Here is a 21,323-nt window from a genome sequence, read left to right on the forward strand (position 1 = left end):
CTGCTGGTTGATTTAAGAACCAAGAAACAATTGTCAATAATATTTAAACGGAATGTTGCAACTAGGCTAGCTTTTCTACCCTTAGAAACATTTCTGAACATTTTTTTTCCGTCATCAGAGAGGTCTCACTCAGCCAAATAACTTATCCCAAAACAATACAGGGTTTCTGGGTACTTCTAACATGTTCCAGAAAGCTTCTGGACCACAGATTTGAAGTTATCCCATTCTATGTTTCATAAATAGAAATTCCACCACTCAGTATCTGAACCTATTCAAAGGTAACGACAACGTCCATCATCACATTCCAGCCTGTCATCTCACTAACTAGATAAAACACGACCGGGAAGACAGCTGCCAGGAGCAAAGCCCAGCCTCAGCACGAAATCACCATTATCATCGCCCATAAGAAGAATCTCGATAATGTACATTTTCATTTTTAATGGATTCCGAGTGAAATTAGGAAAATTATATTTGCGGATAATTGACCTTGCGGATTGGGACCGATGTTCGGTTGCTTGAACCGGGCGAATGGCTGTGTGCAAAGAGCAGAACACCGAACTTGACAATGGAATGTAGTACATAATCGCAACACGTATCGATCTGGAAGCGAGAATTTATTAATGCGTACTCGGATTGAGAAAGCCAAGCATGGCAAGTCATAGTAGAGCGTAGGCCGGATGCCGTTATTGGATTCGAGATACCGCACGTAAGTCGAATAACGTTGGGGAACAAGTGGCCCATGATGCTGTGCGGCAAACATCGTTACCATGTTGGAGATTGAGTTTGGCTTGGATTGGGATCCAGTGAATGTGGGAATTGGTGTTTGGTCGGAACTTGGGAATTGTAGACTCGATACGAATGATTCGGTTGAGATGATTTGCCTTTGGCTATTGACTCCTTTGAACGTTGAATCTTTCGATGTTGGAAGTGAACCAATGTTAAATTTATCGAGCAGCAGTCTTATCTTGGACCGTTGCTTCGCACACTATGAGATACCTAACAATAATGGATAACAATTGCTGGAGCCCCTACCGGGAAGCATTGAAATTAATCGCCAATCGTGTCAAAATTAATGGATTCAGCTATTTGCTAGCCATTTCCCGGTCGTTTGGGACTGGGTGCGTCATCAAAAATTCAATTAAGGTGACTGTTGGCAATACTATAACCCGGTAGGAATCAGTCCAAGTTTGAAGCCGTTGTTGGATTCGGTGGCAAACAAATTAATTAAAATAGCTCCAGTCAATTTTAATCCCATTTCCATTAATGTTTCATCAAACGGCGATGGAACGATGAATTTGGATAGAACAGCAGCCGTGGAATGAATTTAAGATCGTTGGTTGTTTAGTCATTATAATGGTTTGCATAGTACGTTGGGAAATTTTGAATGCAATGACTTGTGCACTCCGTAGAGGAATCGCATAGTCACTATTACACATTTTACCCAAGTAAAATTGCAAGTTTTATCGAGGTTTTAAAGCATGCTACAAGTCTAAATCATGGTCTCCAGAACCATCATAAAACCAAAATTGTTACTTGGGTAGGTAATTTGTAACTTATTTGGGGATGAGATTTAAACTTGTTACCTTTAGCGTGAGAGGCATTACGTCGGGTCAGTCCTCCAGTAAAGGCATGATGATGATATCCCTTCCAAGGATTGAGTTGGACGATTTATCTCTAAGATAATTAAGTATGACATCATAACCAGATTATCAAACAAATACGAACTGGTGACAGTTAATGATATAAATTTCCTCAATTATTTTGCTTCACAGCGAAATAAATGTGAAACAGCAAAGACGTTCACCCTTTTGTCCACCTCAAATATGCACAAGCATTCCCAGCCAGGCTTCCAGTGCACGCGCTACCGTATTCGAGATGCAATAGGGTAGAGAACTACTTCGGCCTTATCGCCCATTTTGGGCCTATCGAGCAGAAAACTTCAAATAAATCCATGATTTCAGAGTTTTCAAGTCAATTATGCGTTTGATACGGTACTTTAGCTAATAAACTACGGAACGAGGTCAATGAGAATGCGTGATATGAAGGTTTGCATCTATTATTCCCAAAAACAAAAGAAGCGCTCTGACCAAATCAATTTTTATCTTCATTCGATAGGCCGAGATTAGAATCCGTAGGCCGAGTTTGGCGTCAAGAGGCTTTTGACAATATCTCAACGATTGGTTTCTCTTTATCAAATCTAACGATACATACGGAAAGGTAAATAAATTTGGAAGCCATCAGTAATAATACCATTCCCTTTGGTGCTAAACTGCGCTAGATTAAGAAAGACTAGGTGCGGGTTGTGCTTAATAGGCCGAAAATGGGTTAGTTAACCCTACGAATAGTAGGAATGGGCGATGTCGATGCGATTTTTACACAATCGTTTTTTTTTGCCACGAAAAATTGATTTTTTTCTTCCAATTTTTTTCTGTTCGATGTTTAACACAATCGATTTTTCAAATTTGATATCGCTTTTCTATTCATTTAAATGTATCAATTGAATTCTTACTAAATCATATTAAATTTTTTTAAACACCATGAAATTTCACTATGCCAAAAATATGTCTTTACTTAAACTAAAGCGATTTTCATTTCATTCTCCTCAAATTTGGTAAACACCCTTTCAATCTTGGGCTTCATTCATTTATTTTTTTTTATGTTATATGTACTTTGGACCCATTCTTTTTAATTTTCAAGCTGTTTTTTCTGCGAAAAAAGATTTTGATAGCTCAGATATAGAGTTGAGATTGAAAAATCTAAATATTCGCAATATTTCTGAATAATTCGCTGTCAATATTTCACTCTAACTTACTTACAAAATTGTGAACTGGTTTTATACAAATAAATGTTCACACACATACACTAACATAACAGGAAGAGGAAAATTTCGTCTAATAGTAGATTATAAAGCGTAATTCAAATACAAAAAAATCGATTTTCCTCGAATCGATTTTTTTTTCTTTCGATATTTTCGAGGATCGACTTTATATTCAGTTTTAGAATCGATTTGGCAACATCATTTTTTTTTTCAGAACGCCCATTCTTAACAATTAGTCTCACAGTCATACACTTAAAACATTCTAATCGTTATCATCATGTGGATCGCACTTAATTTTGCGCTTATTATGAAACACATCCATTTCATGTGTGAATCTTATGCTATAAATCATGCCTGAACACTATGGATTTGAATTGTGACACACTATGATTATATTTGCCTCATATGGTGATATCAATAGCTTTGCACATCATAGTTCAATATTCTACTTTATCGACTTCTGAATGAAATGAAATGCAAAACTCTTTAAATCTATCCGTTCTGAACAGTAGTGTGATTCAATGTACAATACACTTGAATAGATACCCAAGTAACATTGCAGGTTTTATCGCGGTTTTATAGCATTCTACAAGTCTAAATCATGGTCTACAGAACCTTCATAAAACCAAAATTGTTACTTGGGTAGTGAAAGATTTTCAACATATCAAAGTTTGAAACACTAGAAATTAACGCGTGTAACACATTGAATCAAGGTGAAATACACTTAAAGTAAATGTGATTGTGCATTTAAAAAATCAAGTGTTTAAACACTTCGTTCAAACGTGTGAAATTTTTTGAGTGTAGCAGTGTCATGCGCAAAAGATTTGTAATACTTTCTTTTTCTCTCTTCAGTTTTGTCCTATCTCACATCAGGCATAACGTTTGATAACGGCACAAAAACTTTTGTAAACAAACTTTTAAAGGCTCTTTACACGCGAATCGAAGTACGCTCACGCATGATCCTTAGTTAGAATTTATGTGAAAAGCTTCATAAAATTAACATGATTTCCAGATTCAGTGTAGTGAAAAGTAAAGCAAATGCTTGAGGGTTTCAAATCCATTTTGGTTAATTCTTATAATTTGTCCAATTTTAATTTATCATATGACGACCATATAAAAGTTATCAACTTATCAGCATTGCAAATGTATCAGATATTCATATAGAATTTACCTGATACATTTTCAACCATATAGTTTTCATTAGATTTTCTTTTAGTGCAAATTTATTAGGCTTCCACATGACATGAATACAGTGCTTTCCCGATTTTATCAGCCCCATCTCAAATTTTAGGCTGCCAAATCGGTAAATTTTTTCCGTTATTATTTGGTTCAAAATTATTAAAAAATAATGAGTTTGATATAGAGTAAGGTGAGATAATACGCGCCTTGAGGTAATATGACCAACAGCAAATATGTACGTGTTTTTGAAAACAAATTTTCTGGGTTTTCACCCAGAATCACTAGAAGAACTGCTAAACCATCATCTGGGAAACTGTTTATATCAATTGGTCTTTAAAAAGCAGGAAAAAATGCGGTTGGTCATATTACCCTGGGACGCGTTTTACCCCACCTATATACCTATTATTTGTAAACACTCTTTTAAACCATCAAGTTATTTTTAAGCGATGTGACCCAAACATAATATCATTTTAAACCATGTGCATTAAGATGAAGTTCACCACAAAACAAAAATCTGCCGCATTTTGATTTTTCTAAAAATGATCGAAAAAGATATAAAAAATCAAAGAAAATCATTTTTTCATACATTTCTGAAAAAAAAATACATAGGGGAATTTACGTATTCTCGGCAACCTAAGACGCGACGTTCTTTCTATAGCCTTTTTCTCTAAAGAACGCACACATATGCAGTATTGGTTTGTTTACAATCTTTTGCCGCCAGCTGCTCTAACAATTTCAGTCGAAAGAATTGTCAAAAACTGTTTTGAAACGCTTTTACAAAACTCCAATCTTCTCTAGTGAGAGCGAGTATTGTCGGCAACCAGTTTTTCTTCGGCAAACCGGTCCATTTGAACTGCATGTAAATCTGCTGTTCTATTATCGGCAACTCGAAATCAGCTACAATTGATCATTTTGTCATGCTTCTGCATTCATGTTCCATCAGATGTCACAGCTGTTGTTTGCGGTGACATCTATCGGAAACTAGACACAATCTATTTTCCTATAATTGTTCACAGAGGACACTGCATTACAAAACATGTCTGGTACCTCTATATATGCATTTAGATTATTATTCGAAGTTCCTCCTTTTTTACTCATTCTGCACACAAAGTAGCTCACCCCTCACAGAATTTCCCGCCGAATTTTATGTATGGGGCGGGGCACAAAGTATCTTTTGCGCAAAATATGTAAAAAAGGAGGGACTTCAAATGTTAAAGCAAATGCATATATAGAGGTACCAGGCATGTTGTGTAGTGTCAGGTACTCTATTTTGTAATCTGTGAAAGGGAAATCACAAATCGAGTGTCAACAAAATACATGGCATGTTGAGAAATTAAGGCCGTGAGAGAGAATTTCACTCTCAAATTTGAATTTTGGCTCTCTGGGGACTGGTAGTAAAGCAGGTAAAATTGTATGGGGAAAAATCATTTTTATTTAATTGTAGCTCGTTTAACAATAATTTCCGGGAAAAAACTGAACGACAAATTCCCTGCTTCATTTATTTAGGTTGTCGTTCACTTTTTTTGACCTGAATATGCACCGAAAGCGAATTATTCCCACTTCTCTCAATTTTTATATGGGGATTTTTATCACTTCCTACCAGCGGAACAGCGCCATCTCTGTGGAAAATGGTTGTACAAAATGATTAATTTGTAGTGCGTGTGTTGCATTTCAAGAAAACCTTGCTAGATTGCTTTTTCTCAGTGGTAAAAATATAGTAAAATTGAAGCTGAAAGCATAAAGAATCGTTTGTATGCATTCAGCGAAGTGTTTTCGTTAGAAAATCCAGTGAAAATAGTGTTTCGATTTGGGTTGCCGAAAATAGTCTGTCATGCCGAAGCCGTCTTTTCCCCTATTAAAATATGTTTTCTATCTCATAATGAAAAAAAAATGGACTAGAACAAAATCTGAAGGTCGATTGCAATGTGTTTTTTTTTTTCGAGGCGGTAAGCTTCCCTTCAAGTAGATAGCCAGCTGTCAATGAAATGCGAAATGGTTCAACAACAATATTTAACATGAAAAGTTGGTTACTTGATAGAGCTGGAACAAAGGCGTAACAGCTTTTGTAAACAATGCCTTCTTTTGATGATTTTTAGAAAGTCAGGTCTCACCAACGCAAATATACATTACTACCGGATAGGGGAAGAGTTCCTCTCTACCTGATGGTTATGTTGGTTTGCGTGGGCGTACCTTGAATTCCTAGAAATCATCGAGAGGAGTCATTGTTTACAAAAGCTGTTACGCCCTAATTCCAGCATTATCTAGATTTGTGGTAAAAGTGTCAAAACTGTCGACACGGGAGGGGAGGGGACACGTGCCCTCGTATTTTACTTCATGAGCTGCCAGTGGCGATTGGGAATAAAGCTCTAAATTTAAGTAGATTAATTCCCTTGAACCTCAAAATTAACCACGGCAAACATACATAACGCTAATGTCCGATTTGATTTGAGCTTTGGGCGTAACTGTTTTTGTAAACAATGACTTCAATCACCGATTTCTTACGAATAAAAGTTCAATCTCTAAAACATACAACGCAATTAGGTAGGGGAGTGATTCCTCTAGCAGTTGGTAAAGCTTGTTTGTATTAGTATAAGTTGTATTGCAAAAGAAACCTAGAGGCAATTATCGACCACCAATTGAAAAGGGCCTATCAGCTTTTGTGAGCAAAATTGTGACAGTCCTCTGATTGCAAACTGAAAGCAGCCCACTTAAACAAATAGTACTGTCGAGTAGGAGAAAGTTACCGTGGATGCTGCGTGGGCGGCCAAAACACAAGGCTTTTCAATTGATGATGTTATTTGTCTCCTTTAAAGTCGAGAATTTACTAAGGTGAACTCTCTTGATAATTGAAGGTCAATCAAAACTTTTGTGTATGGTGCATTTTTTTTAAATAGAGTTAATGTCGGCTTCGGCACCCATTGGCTGTTTTCGGCAACACAAATTCACACAGTAATTTCTCTATATATTCTGATCAAAACACTTCACTGAATATACTCATAGGATTCCCAAGATTTTTAGTGGCAATCTGCGATAATCTAAAACTTGATAAATTCAAAAAAATATAGCTCAAAAACGGGAAAAAAAACACATCGTTGATTTTTCGACACGTTGTGTCAAAAAGCCTAAATTTTCAAGGAAAAATATAAAAACATATGGAGCCCTCTGTCTACAAACCATGAAAACTATAAAAAATAATTAATTAATGTTTTGACGTAGGACAACGTCTGTGATTTCTATATGGGTTACACTTTGTGAAAAGTGAAAATGGAACATGTAACAAAATTATGAAAGATTTTGAACGTTAATAACTCACCCTGGACCAATCTCAATAATTTTATCATAAAACGATCAGAAATATTTCTACGCATCTGCTAAACTTAAGACTTTATCATTTTTCAAAATGTCACTATTGAAAATTGCACGAATGTGCAACTGTTGCTATGATAATTGCGCAACTGTTGCAGCGCAAAGTGAGTTCCCTGTCTCAGATTTCAAAGTTGAATTCCATCCGGTCTTACCAAACGATGTTTATTCAATCACCGCGTCATGAGTGGTAGTGTTCTCCAGTACACAACTAAAGGCTCCCCGCAAGCAGCTAGCTATCAAGGCTGGCCTCAACCGCTGGTCGGATTCAGCAGCAGCAGTACTTTTGGCGCGTGGCGTTGAACACTGCTCTCCAGTACACAACGAAAGGCTGCCTGCAAGCAGCGAGCTGCAGTCCACGTGAGCATCCATAGAAGGAGGAAGAAGCCGCACCGCTATCGATCGGAATCAGTAGCTCTTCGTGAGTCGCTGTGGGCCATAAAGTGCGTCATGCTAAAGAGTATAAACAGAGATAACCCCACTCACATTCCTATTACTACACAACACACAAGCTGCTGCTGCAGTGAACAAATAAGATTTATTATATAAAACCACGTAGTCCTACGTCACTATTGCACACTGGGCCAGAAATGCAATCTAGCGGAGCAAAATTAATAACTCTGAAACGAAGCATTTCCGCGGCTTGGTGTCTTATGTAAAGTTTCTCATCACAATCAGTGGAGGCGAACCAGCCCAAGGCTGAAAGCCTCCTTAATAAAGCTAAATAATAATAATCACAATAAGGACCATCTATTGACATAAACAAAAAGTTCAAAACTCTTCCGCAAAGATGGCGCCACAATCTAACTTCTTTCTCTGACGTTTTGGAGACTTGATGGGCAAAGTTGTTTGCTTTGACAAAATAAACAACTCTTTTGAAGACTTAACAATTCCACAGCCTACTGGTTCCGAGTTACATGGAGTTAAAAAAAATCAGGCTTGCAATTGCTCATTACAGCTAAAATGCTATTTTTCGTTATTATGAAACAATGGGATACTATAATGATAATTTTTATTTGTAAGATGCAACAAGAGGTGGTAAAGATTGTATATGATATATCAAATTTGTCAATTTTGCTTTCAGAAGGTCACAACTAGCGATTTTATGATCGCTAATTGCTCGCTCATCGCGTTGCTCATCGTTACAGCTAACAACAACAATTTTTGAACTTTAATAACTCCCAAAGCGCGAAAAATCGCAACCTGACATTTTCAGCTAAATTAAGCAATATTCGATAAACAAAACATCAAAATTTGAGAGAGGTATATTTTGGTTTTTATGAGATTTCATCATATTAGTGGAGCATGTATTTTTTCTATAACTTATTCTACTGCATTGAAATGGCGTTTTGATGACTTGACGACTTTGAAAACAGTAGGCTGTAGAGTTTTGACTTCTTCAGAAGAGTTGTTTATTTTATCAAGATAAACAACTTTTTCTTACAACTAGATTGCATTTCTGGCGCAGTGTGCATTGCGGACACCCCATTGGGCTGTCCTTTGTATGTTTTTTCAATACAGAATCCCAATTTATTCATATCATTATGTGTTTTTTTTTTCTAATAAGTATTTTTAATTACCTGTGTTTTGATATTTGGATCTTTTAAATCGGCACAGTAGTTGTACATTTTTGAAAAAAAAAATCGATTTTTTTGACCACCCTAACATGGAAATGGTCACTATAATGACACAATAAAAGAATGTGGGTCTAATATTTTACGATAAGGAACAAAATTATCAATTATTAATTTCAAATAACAGACTAAAGTGGTCATTTTTATACGATAGATGGAGGAAATGAAAGTCTAGAGTTGATAGTTCCGTTAGAGTACGGCAGTGTGAAAATTGCATAAAGAAAGTAGATAGATAGTAGTAGCACCTACCCCACCCGCGTCCCCTCGAGATCGTCAAGTCGACGATGACAGGAGCACATATCGTGGTAGGGGTAAACAATAGCTGTAATTTCCAAACCTAAGACTGAATGCCTTCCTTCAAATAACAACTGAAGTGCGGTAAAAATCGATAGAACTGTTTCAAACACATCGTTGGTACTTGAGCGGGTCGGCGTTCATCTCTTTTTGCCAGTGGTGGCGGGGGGACACCCCTCACCATCCCTCTCCAAAGGGGGAGTTTGGTAAAGAGAGATGAAAAAACCGATTTGTACCTTCCTTAAAAGTTGTCCTAGCTCGCTATCTACTTTCTATATGCAATTTTCACACTGCCGTACTCTAACAGAACTATCAACTCAAGACTTTCATCTCCTCCATCTATCGTATAAAAATTACCACTTTAGTCTGTTATTTGAAATTAGCAACTTCACCTATGTAAATCGTTGACTACACGCAGAAGTAATGCTAAAAATATAGTCAAAGTATCAATTTTTTCAAAATTCTGTGAACCACTATATCAAGAGCAAATTTTCATTATGTCGTAAGTAACATTCGCACCAATCCGAGAAAAATAAAGTTTTGTTTTGATGACCGAAAAGTTATTCCTATTTCCAAGTAAACACATATAATCTCATAGTGATAGCAATGTTTAACATATTTAGCAGGGTTTTAATCATACAAATGCAAATCGCTAGCTTTCATGCTAAAAAATACTGGTTTTTGAGTCAAAAGTTATTATACGTCGTTTGGTGGCCCCTATTGTTACTTAAGTCAAAGTGTATTTACCAGGATATTCGGGTGAATTATCAATTACGTCTCCTTACGTGCAGCCCATTCATCATTTTAGGACCACCGAAATCATCTTAGCAACAAACAGTTCGATTTATTCACTTTAATAATGAGAAAGCGAAACGACGAACGTACACTTTTCACGGGTTTCTCAGCGCTGTTACTTAAGTCAAACGGCATCTCCATAGAAATTGGGTGACTTAAGTAACATCGAAAACTATTTTGATCGGAAGGTGATTACGTCAAAAAGCAATTTGGCTGGCAAATAAATTTAAAAATGGGATTTGATCCTATATTCGGACAGTATATAGTGTAATAGCAGGAGAATCGATTGACACTGATAGCTCGACTTTGTTTACCTTTGTTACATTCGACGTAATGGAAATTTGCTCTTGATATCGTTTTGCTATGGAATGGCTGAATACTAACGTTGAAATGGTACAGGCTAAGAAACTCTCAATTAACAAAGGTGAAAGTGCTCAAAGAACACTAAGTTGAGAGCCGGCGTAAAGTCCTAGTAAGGACGTAATACAGTAGTGACCCGATTTTGTCAGCCCCCTTTTTGAAAATCTTTCATTATGTTCTATGACACGCTTGCGCTCTTCAGTGGTCTTATGGCACCAAAGTATTCTTTCAACATCCATCTTGAAGATGAATGAGATGTGCAGTTATAGAATCGGGTCATTACTGTGAGGCCAAACAAGAAGAAGTTTTTAAATCATTTTAATGTATCGTTTAATCGAAATGTGATGAAATTCATATTAATTCTCAGCGATCAAGGTTTTCGATTCCACAGTATATGTACTGCATATTGTGGAGTAACACTTTCGGCATGACCATCAACAACACACCAAATGTACTGGATTACGCTGGTAGCTTTAATGGATTCCATCGGTGATGGCCTAGAAACCATAGACGGCACTCAGATTTGAGTAGTATGTACATTGTAGTTTTTTTCGATGAAGAAAAAAAATCATCGATGCCATCAACTGCACACTCACATCGAGTAGCTACGCACATATCCCCATATGCCATTTTCAGATCCGCCATCCCAAACCCAAACAGCCGCCGTAGTAACGTGAATGAGGCCATATAGACGACATGGAATAAAGATGTGCCATTTTCCTCAGGATTCAATCTGAACTTTCTTTGTCGTTGCAACTCGGTAAGAAAAATCGAGGCCCCGCTCTCCAGAGTAAAATAACTACATTTGTCTGCGTGCCTGCCTGCCTGCCAGCTTGGTCCTTGAATTATTTCGCATTCATAATGTATAACATGCGGAATATTGTTAGTTATGCGAGGAACGGCAGATAAAGCGACTGACTGAGCTGGATAGCGCCGGATGGCTTGAGGAGAGCAACTGCTGTGCCATCGTATTGGAATTTATGGGAGCTTGATGGTGTTTTTGCTAAGCGTTCTTGGCGCTTGCTCTTGAAGGGTGATGCTGTAAGAGACGTTTCAGTGAAGATGTGATGGGTAATCTGGAACCGTATCAGGCAGTGCAGAGAACGTCACGATCTAGTTCAGACGTGTCGAGCTGAAGCACGACCATCTGATTACGGATGCTATATATGATCTTTTCGATGAGAGCTCGTTGATAATTCGAAAGAGTAGGGCGACCTAGAAACATCACAAGGGAATTGATTTGATGATATGAGGCATGTGGGAAGTCCGTGGGATTTTCTATACAAATATGAAGCTTACCGAAAGTTTATTAAATAACACAGAAATTAACTTACCACAAGTCTTTGATGCTTTCTTAAGAATGCCATTGATCACTTCCTTTGAATCTGCTCAAGATGAGTCTATTTTCGCAAAACACTAAGCACATATCCTTCACTTTCATATTTTAACATTTCTTCGGTCATCCTACTCACTTTTGCCCACTCACATTCCCTCAACCAAACCTTCCCAGATGACTATTTTCCAATTTTTCGGCTCGATTCACCGCCACAATACGAAACTGCTTCCTTCCGCAGATTGGATTTTTTTTTTCGTTTTTAAACCCTCCTTGATGAATAACTTTTCTCGTCAAAACCGAAAGGAATCTCCACGCAGAGGATCACCACCGTATCGATTTAAACCCCCCTCTGCGTCATCGGTTTTGGATTCAATCCGATGGAGTTTTTTTTTTACTTTGCTTAGAGGAGCTGACCCTTTTTCCGATGATTTTCTGCAACGGTTTTCCGCCTCGGCTCAGATTTACAACCAAATCGATAAAAAATTCGAGATGATTGGACAAAGACGGTTTACTTCCACTAGCAGGATCCCCTCCGAACTGGCAACGGTGGCGACGATGATTTGTAGTTATTGTGAGCTTAATATGTGTGGGTCTGTTGCTTCTGCTTCGGGATGTGATGAGTTTGTTATTTGGGAGGCTAATCTGAAACGACGAGAAAGGAGGACGGTAAAGGAAGTCATTAGATAATGGCTGTGGCATGGTTGATTGGGGAATAGGCGTCATTCATGTTGAAAATGATTGGTATAGATGATTTATCTTGTCGAGGAAACATTCGCTGCTTTGTGTTTCTTATAATAATACTCAATCAATGCTTGAACACACAGTGTATCAAAACATGGCTAATACAGCTGATTGCCTTTAATATTTGGAAAGCCGCACAGGCACTTTTTTGATTCTTAATTCTGAAATCTTGGCTGCTGGAAGATGAAATCATCATGATTTATCGGCGTCGCTATGGACTTGAGTGGGTGCATCTGTATGAGCTAGGAGTTATTGCAGTAAAACACTTCTTTTTTAGAACTCTAATTTATCTTCTATTTCTAGACGTACAATGAACCAAATTAGCGGCGCCGGTGGTGTAGTAGTAATCGTGATTACCTCTCACTCTAAATGGTCTAGGTTCAATTCTAGTCGGCGCCGCTATAATTTTCGGCGGCAAAAATCTCTGATCACGCCAAATTATTTCAAATCAGTTTCATTTCAGACAAGATACAATACCGGACATTACAGCATCGAGATTTGTTTTTTTTTCTGCCGAAAAGTATAAAAAGCAGTAATTTTTTACGGATTTCCATGAAATTTTAATATCTTAGCTGTTGCTTGATCAAGTATTCGACATTTATTGGTACATATTTGAGCGTGATTGGTTGGATCTGTAGGATGATTCAGCATTTTTACCGTTTATTTTTCCTGTCCTGAAGTACATTCAATTCTGTTTGTTAGATTTTGCTCTCATGAAGGATAGGTACAGTATTTTCAATACCAATTGATTTATTTTTGACGTAGGACTACGTCTGTGAATTCTATATGGGGGTACACTTTGTGAAAACCAAAAATGGAACATGCAACGAAATTTGGAAAGATATTGAAAGTTAATAACTCAGCTGCCTCTGGACCAATTTCAATAACTTTAGCACCAATCAATCAGAAATATTTCTACGCATCGATAACAATGCTTTAGGCTTTGATTTTTAACAAAAAACTATTGAAAAAGTGTAACGTTTTGCACAGTTATTGCCATATTTTGAATCACAAGCCCCCAACGACCACACAAAATGCTCTCCAGAGTTGTAATCTTGTCACCAAACTTGGGAGCAGAAATAGTGCGCAATAGGTTAGTGAAGCCATGGTCATCAAAAGAGGAAATCGATGAAGAGAATTAACCCTCACCCCTCTGCTTCTAAGTCCCTTAATTCAGTAGCAGCACAGCTAATGGTTCTTGGGTTACACTTGCTGGTTGCAATTCTGCAGTTCGACATTTTCGAAGGACCACAAAAAAACATGAACTTGCACCATTTTCTAGGGATGCCTAAAAGTCCAATTATTTTATCAACAATCAATCATAAAGATTTTTCCAGCTACTCGATTAAATATTTATCGAATTTTGAATTATGCGTAACTAACATTCTCATTTCTACTCGTTTGATTTAGCGCAGTAGAGAAAATAAATAAAAGTACTAATTTATCTGAACAGGCATAGAGAAGAACCCTGACGTGAAACGGGATCATAAATTCGCCGAAAAAATTGTTAAGCGTCTTTCTGCTTGTGACTAAGATTTACCAAACTGTTGAGAGAAGGAGTTTAACGAGAAAAACTAAAAAGGGGAGGAGCTTTAGCTGGGTGGATACGGATATTATGATCCCTTCCAACCTGTTGCAGATACCAGTTCAACCCTTGTCCAGCAGCAGACGGGCCTAGACTCTTGCGAGTGCCGAATCATTGAACCGAAGAATATGGGATTTTCCGGTAAAATTTGCTGCTCCAGCTACCTGCACGTCATCATTCTCTTCAAAAGGCTACCATCGGCCCTTTTCAAGGCCACCAAGATTTTCCAAAAGAGTTAAATTTCTTGACATGTCTCAGCTAAAATCCATATCAAAAGGTTATTGTCAGGGCAATCATAGTCATACTAAAAGGTATAAACAGAGAGAACCCCGATCAAATTCCATTTCCTACACACAACACAAGCTTCTGTTGCAGTTAACAAATAACATATATTATATAAGACCACGTAGTCCTACGTCAATATTGTGTACAACCCCATAGGGCTGTCCTTTGTAGTTTTATTTTTTTTTTATTTTTTTTTGATGTCTTGCAACAAGTTGCATTAAATTAGGTGTAAAATTGGGAGTGCACGATCAAAGCTATAGGCTAATAAAATAATCCAGTGTACATTGAACCAACTATGCTGCAATGAAGCTCATAAATAGTTATGACACAGTTCTTTCATATTGTAAGACTTACAATGTAAGTTTTACCAAAAACCGTTCAATACAAAAAAAAAATTAACAGTGTAATTTTTTCGCCGTCTTAGAAAACTTTTAATATTATACACTTTTCCTTTCCCGATCTGGGTTTTCACTCTGTGGACAAAAGTATACACTAAACCTGTTCATTTTAACAGAAATGTTCAGGATGCACCGGGTCAATCGTGATTCCTGTTTGTCATGTTAATTTGAACTTCTGTGAAAATTTTCAGAAAAATCGGTTAAGAGGTGCTTCATGTTAATTTTATGTTTAATGACCTACGGCTTATAATATTTGTATCATGAGCAAGGTTGCAAAGACTCATTTCAGCTAAAACAATGTTTTTCTAAATTATTAAATAATTAGATGCCATGATCAAATTTTGAATTGGTAGGATACAAGAAGAGGTTGCAAAGAATGTGTTTGACATATTAAACCTGTTTATTTCACTTCATGAGAGTCACAGTCAGCGATTTTTCACAAACTCACTCACTCACTCAGCGATCAGCAAATCGCTGATTGTGACTCATAGAAAGCAAAATTTACAGGTTTTATGTTTCCAACGCATATTTTGTAACCTCTTCTTGTAAGTTACAAGTAAAACATGCCATCATACCATCTTTTGGTTTTATTATTCCGAAAAACATTATTTTAGCTGAAATGAGTCTTTGCAACCTTGATCATGAGACTGAAACGACGAAAACTGCTGTAACAACTTTTATAGCGAAGCTTTATCTGCTATCTACCAACTTTGTCACAAGAGGTTGACTATTCAAAGTGATTTTATTGAAGTTTGACTTAGTTTCACGCTATCATTTACAATGAAAGATTCTTCAGGCAATCCTCGGAAGTTTCTTTATAACCTTCCCTGGAAAATTATCCTGATCCTTGATTTTCTTTTTTTTTCCTTTATTTGTTTTCCGTAGATCTTGTTTTCCGTAATGAGCACAAATCCCAAGCAACACCATTTGTTTCTCAGCCAGTAACAACAACCTTAGTGTGACTAATAGACGGTCTAAATTGTGGACAACGCACCGCATATAAAACTTCATTGTACCTTAAAAAGCGCAGAAGGTGGTTTAAACGTCAACCCCGTAACGTGGGTAGATCACCTTTTCGTGGTACGTTACGGGATGTAAGATCTACCACCGATTCCTAGTCCTGACTTCTTCAAACTAGGGGAACAGGATTTTTCAGTAATCAAAGGAACACATCTTAGTCCTTGTTACTTTTTATGCCTTGTTGATAGTGATAAGTCCTCGGGTTGCCTGGACCGAGGATGATCTTGAAACAAGGAAAAAATTAGTTAGTTAGTCTTCACCTATGTGATTCCTAATCTTCTAATCGTTGTTCCCTAGTTTGAAGTGGTTAAGACTAGGGTTCTGATGCATGGTCATTATCGGTGTCATAGCTTGTTTTTGTTGTTAAGGAATCCAATTTTGACTGACAAAGGGACGCGCCTTTGGAGGGTGTTCCAACTCCGAAGGGTATAAATAGCGGAACCTTTCAGTTAGAATCGATTCCTTGCGATGAAGGCAAGAATGACAACTGTATCAAAACCGAGTACTTCATCATTTCTCAATAGTGGTGGAGTAATACGACATGCACTAAACTAAGGACACGGGATATACTACAATAGATCAAATTACTGGTCGCAGTGGTGTTATGTTCCGAACAAAGGAAAAAAAAAAACGTCACTTGTCAGTAGCAATGTGACATCGAGTGGTAGCGACATTGGTGCAGCTCCTCCGTCAGCAGCCATCAGGTTTCGGCATTATGAGCCACTAGTTCTGGCAATCCACCCGCCGTGGTGCCGTTTCCAGTTCACCAGCAGTTCCGGCAATACAAGCTCCGTCTCTAACGGATCCTCAACGGCCGCATCTCCGTTCGGCGGTATCAACATATTTGCTGCCCCCAGCTCACGCAACAACCAATCCATCGTCACTTCAGGCTTCTCACCGTTCTATTTAGCCCTTTGGAACACCCGGTCGGTTGAGAGACTACGGCCATGCCAGTCGCTGTTGGCATCGTCTTTAGTCACCATCGTCCCCCGCCATCCGTAATCCTATCGTCCTCGTCGTGGTCTTCCATTTCCTATGCAGATATTAGCACATGCATCACGATTTCTCCGCTTTTGCCAATGTTATCCAAACATATTTTACAACATCAAAGTGACAAGACATATTTGAGCCATGGTAGATACTAGATGGTAACAACAAACCTCTACAGTGACAACTTAATTCAGTTGGTTGCAAAACGAAGTTTGAAAGCTTATAGATTCATACGCTTAATTGGAACAAGATTGCAATAAATGGCCCTTCGCTTTAATGGCTCTTCGCTCATTTTCAACTTCTATTCAATTTTCATACTGCCGTACTCTAACGGAACTATCCACCTACATTCTTCTAAAGATCATTCTCTAGCTAATAAATCATCACACTAAAGCTTCATGTTAGCATTTCCAACCAACTCTGAAAATCGTTAACTTCGCGTATGAAGTAACATAAAAAACACTTTGAATGGATTGCAAATAAGTTCTTCAACACATCTTGGTTCGTCAACATTTTAGTAACATTTCGAAACAGTTACTCAATAGGTACAAAAAACATATGGTTTACACTTTGTTGCACCAAAGTTTTTGGAATCATAATGTTTTATGGAACTCTCATTCAACAAACACAACACAAGTTAGATTTGTTGCTCAAATGTTTCATGCAATATCACGTAGCATATAACTTCATACCAATTTGAGTGTAACATGTTTGCTCCTCCCATTTGAGGCATGATTTGACAGGTCACCCGAATAAAAATTTACCATACAAAAACAATAGAACCTATTGTTACAATACACTAAAACCTTTTGTAGCAACAATAAATATTATTGTCAAAAACAAAAAAAATACAATTGAACTTATTGTTATGTACAATATAATCTATTGTTAATGAGACATTTACAATAGAAAAAGGAGGTTGTTAGTTACTGTAACCACGACAAAAATCATTTTTTTCTCGACCAAATTTGATCTCACTACAATAAATTTTATTGTTTTTTTATTGTGCAAAATTTTGATTTCATAGAATTTGTTTAAACCTATTGTGGTGACTATTTGATTATTTGACCAATACAATAGCATTACTATAAGATTTATTGTCAACAAAAGAATCTATTGTATTTTATTGATATTTTGTTGTGATTTTATGGTTATTTTTATCCGGGCATCCAAGCAGTACATTGAAACAGTTGAGTTTCATTATAATGACCTAAAGTAAATGAAGCAACAAAGTTGAAACTTTGTCGTACCAAGATGTATTTCCCGTACCATTTAAGGGATTTCTGGGCAACTAAAATAAAAAAAAATGAAAGAATTGAGATGTTATCTGTGTTGCTTGGGTATGCTACCGACGCCAAGGAGGCAGCTCCTACACCTGGACCCTACCTATCGACCCATCAACTCATGAACCGGGGACCAACGGCTTTACTTCCCATCCGAAGGAAGGCGTGATCAGAGATTTTATGCCTCAGAACATCCCGGCGGCGCCAACTGGGATTGAACTCAAGCCTGCTGGGGTGAGAGGTAATCACGCTTACCACAAACCACCGGCGCCACTATTTGATTTTCTTTATTCCCCTAAAAGAATCTTAAGGCCACTTCACGAAATTTATTTCAAGTTTTTTTTTTTTTAATCCTTACCTCTACTTTATTCCATCTTTCCCCGACTTTTGACTTTAAATGATCTTTATTTCTTGTATTTGTGTGGTTTACATGTATTACTTATCAAGTGACACAAATGCGTCTTTTCAACTTTAGTTCTTTTGAAATTTCAGTGGGCTTCGTGGTCGTGCGGTTAGCGGCGTCACCCGTCGTTCCGGCGTATTGTGAGTGCCACGAAGTGAGGGTTCGATTCCCGCTCCAGCCGGTGGAACTTTTCGCAACCCGAAAATTTCCCTACTGGTCTACTGGGTCTAGTGTTAAGTATTCAGTCTGTACAACCTCTGGTTGAAGATGGTGTCAATTGTCTTTTTTAAAAAGGAGACTACTTATAACTACTATTTACAACTACAACTAACCTACAACTACTATATACACCTAACCTACTATATACAAATTGCTTATCAAAGCATGTTCTGATAAATTACATTTTTGTGCAAATTAAGTTTTAATTTCGTTAATTCTGGAATCTATTTTGGCAATGCCTGCCTCTTCGTGTAAATTTGTTATTCTAGTGTCGAAAGGACGATCAAGTACCATCCTCAGCACTCTATTCTGAGCGACCTGAACTTTGTTCCTGTGAGTCTGTGCACATGATTCCCACACCGGAGCTGCGTAGAGGATCGCAGGTGCTATGATTTGTTTGTAGACAGCCAGTTTGTTTACCCTTAAGAAGCGGAATCTGCGGCAAATCACCGGATACAGACACCTAACCAAGCCAGAACACTTGACTACAGTTTTCTCTACATGCGAACGGAAGAGGAGCAACATCCCGAGATAGGTTACTTTGGCAGACCACTCAACCCTTGTGCCATCCATGATTACAGTTCAAGATGGAGCCGGTTTCAGTTTGGGCGATTGCCGATGGAGGAACATGATAGCTTGTGTTTTGGAGGCATTGATTTTGATTTTCCACGTGGTGGCATAATCAGCAAAGGCGTTAAGGCATCGTTGAAGTTTGTTCGTTATTTCGCGAGGCATCCTTCCTTGGACGGCTATGGCGGTATCATCTGCGAACAGGAAAAAACACGCAACCGTCTCCAAGGGGAAGAATGTCGGAAGTGTAAATGCTGTAAAGCAAGGGGCCCTGCAGACTGCCTTGCGGGACTCCTGCTGGGATGGAAAACGTGTCTGAAAGACAACCATTCAACGATACCTTAAACGACCTTTGCTGGAGGTAGTTACGGGTGATTTTAACCACTTGTTAGACGTTGAGAAAGTGTTTGATAATGTCTGGTACAAGCTTTGTAACATCAACTTTGTGGACTTGGATACAGCTCTGTTACTTCGGATGTTATTCATCACCCGTACTAGCTGATGATTGGTGCAGTGCCCCTTTCTGAACCCAAACTGTTCCGGAAGGAGAATGTTGTTTTCCTCGACGAACTTGAGCAAACGATTGAGAATGAGTTTCTCGAACAATTTGCTCAGCGCTGAAAGGAGGCTGATTGGTCTGTAGCTTGAAGACAATGTTGGATCTTTACCGGGCTTGCGGATAGGTATGATTTTCGCTGTCTTCCAGATGCTTGGAAAGTAGTGCAGTTCCAAACATCTGTTGAAGATAGCGGTTATTTAGAAGAGACTGCACTTTCATGCTGAGTCTCTTCAAGATCAAGTTGAACTGTAATCATATCCGCCGGAGGCACGACACAAGGGGAGGTATCTAGGTTTTGAACACATTGCGCAATATGATCATCGAGCGGACTTTGGATAGTGGAGCCAAGCAAATGCGATGAAGCGACATGCTTTCCGATCGCATTTGCTTTTTCCTGTGGGGTGATTAAAAGCCGATCGTCATCATTTTCGACATTGAGAGGTGGAACGGGTTTGGGATGATTCTTCAGGACCTTGGCTACCTTCCAGAATGGTCTGGAGCGGTCGTCCAGATTCTGGACAACACGCCCGAAACTTTCATTTAGGAGTGAGTCCATTCTGGAAGCAATCTGCCTGTTCAGATCGGCCATTTCACGTTTTTTGCCCAGGTCTCCAGTCCTCTGAAACTGGCGTCTACGAACATTTCTCAACCGAATCAGTAATTGGGTGTGGGAATCAATAGCAACAAACTTACCCCTCACAGGAACTTGTCGAACACACGCCTCGTCAGCCACGGAAATGGCCTGTTGGAGTCCTTCCAACGCCCGGTCGATGCAATCTACAGTGTCGAGCAGTGGATTTTCATCGAGGATGCTGTCCACCATCCGTCCGTACTGCACCCAGTTGACATGGTGGTAGTCTTTACGCAGGCAGCTTCTAGCAGGAACCATGTTGACACCGACTTCAGTCACCACCGGTTGGTGGTCGGAGCTGAGATCGTTGTGCGCCTCCAGCTTGGATAGTCCAATGTTTGACAGGAAAAAGTCCAGGGTGGAGAGATGAAAGTTGGTTCGTTCAGAAATTGCACAGTGTACAGTCCATGTTGTGCGTGGTCGAACAATAGACATCCGTTCCGGTTCCGCTGGTAGTTCCGCCAAGCTTCACATGACGGGCGTACAGGTCGCCTCCAACGATGAATCGGGAGCTAGTACGAGTGATGGCGGTCAGGTCGTTCTTGAATTGGATGCCTAGGCCGTTGCTTGTGTTACACTGGCGTGGGTAGTAAACTGCAATAAACCGGACGTTTCCAGTTGGTGATTCCACCTCCAGACTAATGGCCTCGATGATAGAAGTGCGGATGTGGGGCAGACTACAAACCTTGATTCCCTTTCTGACGATGACCGCTACACCACCCCCTGGAGCTGGTGCGATCAAGTCGGATAATGTTGTGGTCAGGCAACCAGATTGTTGGTGGACGCTTGATTTCGGATGCGCTTGAAATCCTCGCGTTTAGGGCACTGCTTGTTGGATCCTTGGTGAGCACCACCACAGT

The 21,323-nt window shown here is 38.7% G+C and overlaps 1 protein-coding gene across 1 annotated transcript in view; it reads right to left on the minus strand.

Annotated features, from left to right (window-relative positions):
• The window catches only part of LOC135709864 (uncharacterized), a 949,216-nt gene that overhangs the window by 867,960 nt on the left and 59,933 nt on the right, over positions 1–21,323 (minus strand). The window contains exon 2 of the mRNA XM_065232287.1: positions 11,781–12,421. The gene's annotated coding sequence lies outside the window, so the exon portion shown is untranslated. The remainder of the gene's footprint in view (positions 1–11,780; positions 12,422–21,323) is intronic.

The sequence above is a fragment of the Ochlerotatus camptorhynchus genome, unplaced genomic scaffold, assembly GCF_037179485.1.
Source record: "Ochlerotatus camptorhynchus isolate MF236.1 unplaced genomic scaffold, CSIRO-AGI_Acam_v1.1 ptg000367l, whole genome shotgun sequence".
In the NCBI taxonomy this organism is placed as follows: Eukaryota; Metazoa; Arthropoda; class Insecta; order Diptera; family Culicidae; genus Ochlerotatus; species Ochlerotatus camptorhynchus.